A 7,734-nucleotide genomic window follows, 5' to 3' on the forward strand; every position below is an offset into this window, starting at 1 on the left:
TGCTATGTAATCAGTCAAAACATGGCATGCATTCTGGCCGGCGCCATCTTGGAAGGGCACCTAAGTTTACGATTATTTATCGATTATATTGACTAAAAAAATACAGGTTGGACAGCTAATGAAAGATGCATTGGTTATTAATGCAACCGCTGATTTAGATTTTTAAAATTAACGTTACTAGACATACAGTGTGCGTTACAGCCAGACTAGTGCCGCAATAATGGCCGAAAAATGCGTTTACATTTTTCCACATAAATACGGAATAAAATCATAAATAGCTCTTACTTTTGGACGAGCTTCCATCAGAATCTTGGGCAAGGTGTCATTTTGTCCAAAAGAATCGTTGCTTTGTTGTAAAACGTCCACTTCAACTTCGGAACTAGCAGCTAACAGTAGCTACGTGGCACACACATGTCCAAATCCTCAAACGCAATACTACGAAAATTCCGAAAATAGCAATATACTCGCATAAACTGATATAAATCGGTTTCAAATAACTTCGTTATGATATTTCTAACACCTATACCGAATTAAATTACAGACGGACATATCTAAGGCCGATAACTGAGCGTTTCAAGTCAGTTATCGGCTTGAGTCGAAAAGAGAGCGCACCTCGTTCCTTGCCCTTTTATAAGCTCTGAGAAATACGTAGAAACACCATTCCACTTCTCATTGGTTACTGACATCCAGGGGAAGGCGGGTGCAGTTCATTTCGATCCATAGGGCACACACAGAGCTTTAAACTGATCCGAGATCAGAGCCTAGTTTTCAGACCTTTGCATGTCCTGTCATGATTTTCGCTGTAGAAAGTGTTCTGGTTCACCCACAGACATAATTCAAACGGTTTTAGAAACTAGAGATTGTTTTCTATCCAATAGTAATAATAATATGCATATTGTACGAGCAAGAATTGAGTACGAGGCAGTTTAATTTGGAGACGCAAAATGTCGAAGTTGAAACAGCCCCCCCTTTAAGTACCAAAATAACAGATATATTAAAAATAAAAGTCCCACATTACAGTCACAAAATAAGGGTTTCACATTACTAAAACCAATCTGTAGCCTTCATCAGAAGAACAGACAGAACAATGAAGGAGTCTTTTATATACCTGCGTCCGGGGAGATCGACCCTGATGAGGGGCGTGTAGTAGGGCGACTGTTCCTTACTGGCCGGAGTGGCGGGGGGAGTGGCCCAGGAGCGGGTGGAGCGGGTGGGGGAGAGACGGTGGGCTCTGCTGGAGTCCAGCCCTGCTACAGCCATCACCTGTAGAGGAAGGGACGGACGGAAAGGAACAAACACACTGGTCTAGAACCCCTGGTGAAGCACTGTGTTGGTGAATCAATTCATGCAACATAGTGCACTAGTAATATGAATGTGTGTGAATGTATGTGTGAACTACATGGAGGTGCATTCGGTGCAGACGCAGAGCTGTCTACTGTATGTGTTACCTGGTGGTACATTCCATGCAGTTGTACAGCAGTGCACTGTGAGAAGTGTGCGTGTGTGTGTGTGTGTGTGTGTGTGTGTGTGTGTGTGTGTGTGTGTGTGTTACCTGGTGCTGCATTAGGTGCAATGGTAGTGCAGTGCGTTGGTGTGGTAGCTCGTCCTGACTGCCTTGCCTTCTCAGACACTCAAAGTTGAAGGAGGGCCTCCGGTGACCTGGGTGTGTGGCGGATAGGTGGACAAGACAGGAGGATAAAACTAGTGAAACTAAACTACTCATGCAGGAAACAACGACTACATGCAACTGAAGGGCATCAACACACATTCACAAACAAACAAAATGTCATGAAGCTGTCTTTAAAATGATAGAGTACCAAGTCAGCGGCAAGGCAGTTTAATGAAAGAGTCAAAAACTGTGTGTGTGTGAATAGCTATKACCTTTTATCTAACCTCAGTAACAGTATATTTGATGACAAGTATCAGAAGCATTTCTGGGTAGAGAGGAGGGGCGTTACCTTGAGGCGTGGCAGGAAGCATCCGTCTCTTAGGCGACCTCCTTCCATCTTGGTAGAGGGGCTGCTCATCGTCGTCATAGTAACTGTCGGGGTGGTGGTAGCCTCTAGGAGTCTCATACTCTGTGTCACTGTTCTGGTACCTGTCCAGGTATTCTTTATAGGACCTCCTGGAAGCCAAGGATAGGGTGTTGGAGGTGAACTAGCTACTTTAAAAAATATAGCGGGCCACATTTAATAGGCTTCAGGTTCACATCTGGCTTGCGGGACGCTAGTTTGAGACCCCTGCTCCAGCAGAAGAGAACTAATTATGAGGTACACTACATGACCAAAAGTATGTAGACACCTGCTTGTCGAACATCTCATTCCAAAATCATGGGCATTAATATGGAGTTGGTCCACCCTTTGCTGCTATAACAGCCTCCACGCTTCTGGGAAGGCTTTCCACTAGATGTTGGATACGGGAACTTGCTTCCATTCAGCCACAAGAGCATTAGTGAGGTCGGGCACTAATGTTGGACGATTAGGCCTGGATCACAGTTGGCGTTCTAATTCATCCCAAAGGTGTTTGATGGGGTTGAGGTCAGGGCTCTGTGCAGGCCAGTCAGGTTCTTTCACACCAATCTCAACAAAACATTTCTGTATGGACCTCGCTTTATGCACGGGGACATTGCCATGATGAAACACGAAAGGGCCTTCCCCAAACTGTTGAAAAACAGCCCCAAACCATTATTCCTCCTTCACCAAACTTTACAGTTGGCACTAAGCATTCGGGCAGGTAGCGTTCTCCTGGCATCCGCCAAACCCAGATTTGTCCGTCGGACTACCAGATGGTGAAGCATAATTCATCACTCCAGAGAACGCGTTTCCGCTGCTCCAGAGTMCAATGGCGGCGAGCTTTACACCACTCCAGCTGACACTTGGCATTACACATGGTAATCTTAGGCTTATGTGCGGCTACTCGGCCATGGAAGCCCATTTCATGAAGCTCCCGATGAACAGTTCTTGTGCTGACGGTGCTTCCAGAGGCGGTTTGGAACTCGGTAGTAAGTGTTGCAATTGGGGAAAGACGACTTTTACGCGCTACGTGCTTCAGCACTCGACAGTCCCGTTCTGTGAGCTTGTGTGGCCTACCACCTCGCGCTGAGCCGTTGTTGTGTCCTAGATGTTTCCACATCACAATAACTGCCATTACAGTTGACCGGGACAGCCCTAGCACGGCAGAAATTTGACGAACTGACTTGTTGGAAAGGTGGCATCCTATGACGGTTCCACATTGAAAGTCACTGAGCTCTTCAGTACACGTCATTCTACTGCCAATGATTGTCTATGGAGATTGCATGGCTGTGTGCTCAATTTTATACACCTGTCAGCAATGGGTGAGGCTGAAATAGCCAAATCCACTAATTTGAAGGGGTGTGCGCATACTTTTGTATTTATAGTGTATAAACAATATATAAGATAATACATGTATTTCTGTGAGGCTATGCAGGTGGAGTGTTACTTTACCTGTCTCCTGACAACATGCTGTCGTCCTCGTAGAACTCCTCCCCGCTATAGTACTCTCCTGAGTACCTGTCATCGTCAAACTCCTCCTCCCGCCGGATGGTCGGGTGGCGGACGTCTCCTACGTGGGACCTGGGAGGGGGTGAGGAGTCAGGGTTCAGAGGTCAGAGGAGGGGTGGTGCCCAGTGGAGGCTGGTGTCACTTTCAAATCGGAGGATGGGCTCATTGTAATGGCTCGAATGGAATGAATAGAATGGTACCGGTTCCAGACATTACTATGAGCGGTCCTCCCTTCACTAGCCTCCACTGGTGGTGCTGGACTGCGAGGGGGGTCGTGGGGGAACAGGGCCATGCACTGCCATGCAGACGCAAACCTCCAGCCTCCAGGGGGCAGCGATGCAACAGAACCAACGCCCTCATCATCCACCACCACAGCCTCATCAAGACAACAGGGACATAGACAGTAGAAGCAGTAGACCAGTGGACATAGCATGTAGTATCGAAGACCATCCCTCAGTGTTCACTAACACTTCTTTTGTCAAAGGAAAACTATGGTTTCCTGTACGTTCATTTGGGAAGTCTTCAATCAAATGTATCAAAACTTACATTTCCTTATTATCACCCATCTCAGCCATGGTTTACTTAAAGGGATAGTTGACCCAAATTACAAAATTACATTTTGGTTTCCTTTCCCTGCAAGCAGTCTATGGACAAGGGAGAACAGCAATCTATGCTTTGGTTTGTCCATAGACTGCTTACAGGATAAGGAAACCAATATCATTTTGTAATTTGGGTGAACTGACCCTTTATTGAAAGACATTTCTGAGGGTTTTTATACTGGTCGTTGTTGGCCTCTTAGGAGTATCAGAGCTGGGGTGAGTAAGGTAAGTTTCCATACATATCCATGTGGTTTGAGCATCCGAGTTCCTCCAAGGCAAGCACTTCAGTTCACTTCTCTTTTAGCAGTGCTCTCTTCCTAGCAGACACATGCACACAGCAAGACTGGTCTAGGGCTAGGCAGTGTGCTGGCCAATCAGGCCTCTCCTTTCTCTGTCAAACATCAGAACACTGGGTCAAGAGATTCTACTCCACAGACAGGTGGTGGAGCAGAGACAGGGAGAGGGATGACTGACTAGAACACTCAGCACTAACTGAGCAGGGATTAGGGTTGCAAAATTCCAGTACCTTCCCCAAAACTCAGAGGTTTTCCAGAAATCCCAGTTGGAATATTGCCAGAACCAGTTACAGGCATTTTGCAACCTTAGCAGGGATGCAGTCAGTCACAAACTGGCCCCAAAAAACAGAATTAAAGTGAAAAGTTCTCCTTTGTCATGGTGGACACATACTGCTCTAGACATACCTAGGAAAGTAACATACAGTACCTAACATAGGTCTCATAGTAGCGCCTTCTGTCCAAGAAAGCAGAGAGATGGTTGAGAGAAAGCATTTTGGTTAGGTAGAAGAAAGGGAGGAGAGAACAGAGAGAAAAGGGTAGGGAGTCACATATATATCATACAGTATATGAAACATATACATGCATTCCTATATATGTATAATTGAAGAAGGAAGACAGAGGGGTGACAGATGTGTGTACCAATGTTTGGGGGGGGGCAACATTTTCTGAAATTATAAGAATTGAAATGGACTTTGAACCCAACCCTGGGGTGCTCCAGAGAGATGTATTGACTGCTTGTGGGATGGGTAGCCTGAATAAATATAAAATGTGTGTCGTTAGCCACTTATATGGAATGAAGAAGCTGGGATTGGTCAGTTTAAGAGAGGGTCTGAGAGGGTACGTGCTATAGGTCAGTGACAAGGAAAACATTTGATAAGGAGAGGCTAGGTCCTGCCTTTGGCAATCTGTAATGATAGATACACAGAATGGCCTTATGGCTAATGGTAGCCGCATGCTTACTCTGCATGCTAATTTATATCCCAGGTTTGTTCTATTGTACAAAAACCCTTAGTGTTGACATCATCATTCACACGTAGACAGCTGTATGACTACGAGGGACTCAGAGCGTCGCTCAGGTGAATTGACAAGGAGGGACGGAAGAGTTTAAAGGTTAGACATTATAGTTTCTAAACTATTGTGGCATTTGAAGTTTATAGTACATGAAGCTTCAAGCCACAGACGTTTCCCCATTCTCTCTTACTATAAGTAATCAATCCCATTCAACAACACGTCTCGTCACCCATTTCATTTCACGGCCAGAGAGAGAGATGGCTGATGGTCAGTGTGTGGTCACCTTTGTCCTTGCGGCGTGCCGCGAGGAGGTGGCTTGTCGTAGTCGGGGTAGTAGGGGACGCCACGGTGTCCAGGGTAACCGTTTGCGGGGGGCGGAGCGTGCTCGTAGTAGCGGTGGTGGTGCCCTCCTCCGTTGGGCAGACTGGACACGTTGGCATTGTTCAAGTTGATGTTGGTGGACTTGGGCGACTTGCCGTAGGAGGAGTTGTGGTGGTGGTGGCGATGGTGGTGGTTAGGGTGGGACATGGCATTGGCCCGGCAGAGACGCCCCACCGGCTGCTCCATGTGGGCGTAGTGCGGAGGCGGCTGCACTTGCAGGGGCCGCTGGGTGGCGTTGGTTTGGTGACTCGATGAGCGCCGGTGGTGGTCCCCGTTCACGTGGTTGACGTGGTTACCAAACAGGCCGCCGTTGCGCTGTGGAAGAAGACTCAAGGTGAAATGGTCAGAGACTACTTTCTGTTCAACACGGAAGATGAATATGCAACGCTACTTATGTGCAAACTGGGTTGACTTGTTGTGATTGTTGATTTGTTTTCCTTGCAGAAATCATTGTATGGGCGGAAAATAAGTTCAGAAGCTGGTTCAATGGTTCATGGTATATGTGAGCAAAATGGAGGCACTATAATTGCTTTTTTTTCATATCAACTGAAAAAAGAAAAACAGGCTTGGTTCTGAGATTAACATAGTACATTGTCCTTTTCCTACACCTACAGGTCTGATCTATGCAACGATGTCCAGTCCACCTTTGTGACTGAGTTTAGAGCATTGTGATTTTGGCCTGTAAATGGAAGGCGCTGCGCTATACAAATAACATGTCATATTACAGACTGTGCATGTCTATGTCTGTTGTGTACAGTATATACCTCCAATAGGGATATTGATGTGGGGCATTATAGACTACCATTACCCTAATATTCCATTTACCCAACCAATCCATTCCAGCAAGACAAAATAAATATATGTGCCATACATTTACCCCCTCAGGCAGATGAATTGAACAAGTTACCCTATAAATCTCCTCGTCCTCCTCTGGAATAAAGTCTACTAGCTCGTCATCTTGCAGGTCACATGATATCGCTCGTCGAATTTCGGGCCCAATATCATGTAGCGTGCGAAGGCCAGCCTGTAACCATGACAATAGAGGGAGGGGCTAAGGGCTGGTAGGGTGATTCTCAAAGAGGCTTTCACAAACACACACACACACACACAACACACACACACACACACACACACACACACACACACACACACACACACACACACACACACACACACACACACACACAACACACACACACAACCACAAACAAGATCAAAAACACACACGCAGACACACACACACGCACACACAGCTGCCCTTTGCTGGCTCTCACGCAAAACCTGACGTCTACAGACGCCCATACTGGACAGAGCTAGACAGACTGTGAGAGATGAGAACATTTATAAGAGACAAACAAAATGTGCTCCCCTGAATGTGCCCTGCCGTTCGTGTGTCTCCTATGACATGACATTATTCTGACTGTGTGATACAGCTCTCCCTCACCAAAGGGTGCTCGCTTGGTTATGTGAGACATTTTGGTTACATCTTTTGCAGTGTAGAAAAAATTGCAACTACTCAGTATTACAGTTATTACAATAGGCACATACTGTACTTTACTTACTATAGATCAATTTCAACGAGGAAAATTATATCTAGGAATATGAGGGATATGAGGAGATATAGAGAGGAATAGCTAAACGGTAAAACCTCATGGCTTGAAGCTAACCGTGACGGAAACATAAAAACCCTCATGGCTTGAAGCTAACCGTGACGGAAACAGAAAAACCCTCATGGCTTGAAGCTAACCGTGACGGAAACAGAAAAAACCCTCATGGCTTGAAGCTAACGGTGATGGAAACAGAAAAAAGCTGCTGTGAGTGTGAGCTTCATGAGCTGATGGGTGATAGACACGTGAAAACATTGGATGACGATGGTGAGCGGACAGATACAATGGATGCGTCCCAAATGGCATCCTATTCCCTACA

At 46.1% G+C, this 7,734-nt stretch overlaps 1 pseudogene; it reads right to left on the bottom strand.

Annotated features, from left to right (window-relative positions):
• LOC111970724 (voltage-dependent L-type calcium channel subunit alpha-1D-like) overlaps positions 1-7,734 on the bottom strand; it is a 101,239-nt pseudogene that overhangs the window by 10,473 nt on the left and 83,032 nt on the right.

This window comes from Salvelinus sp. IW2-2015, linkage group LG11 (assembly GCF_002910315.2).
Source record: "Salvelinus sp. IW2-2015 linkage group LG11, ASM291031v2, whole genome shotgun sequence".
Taxonomy (NCBI): Eukaryota; Metazoa; Chordata; class Actinopteri; order Salmoniformes; family Salmonidae; genus Salvelinus; species Salvelinus sp. IW2-2015.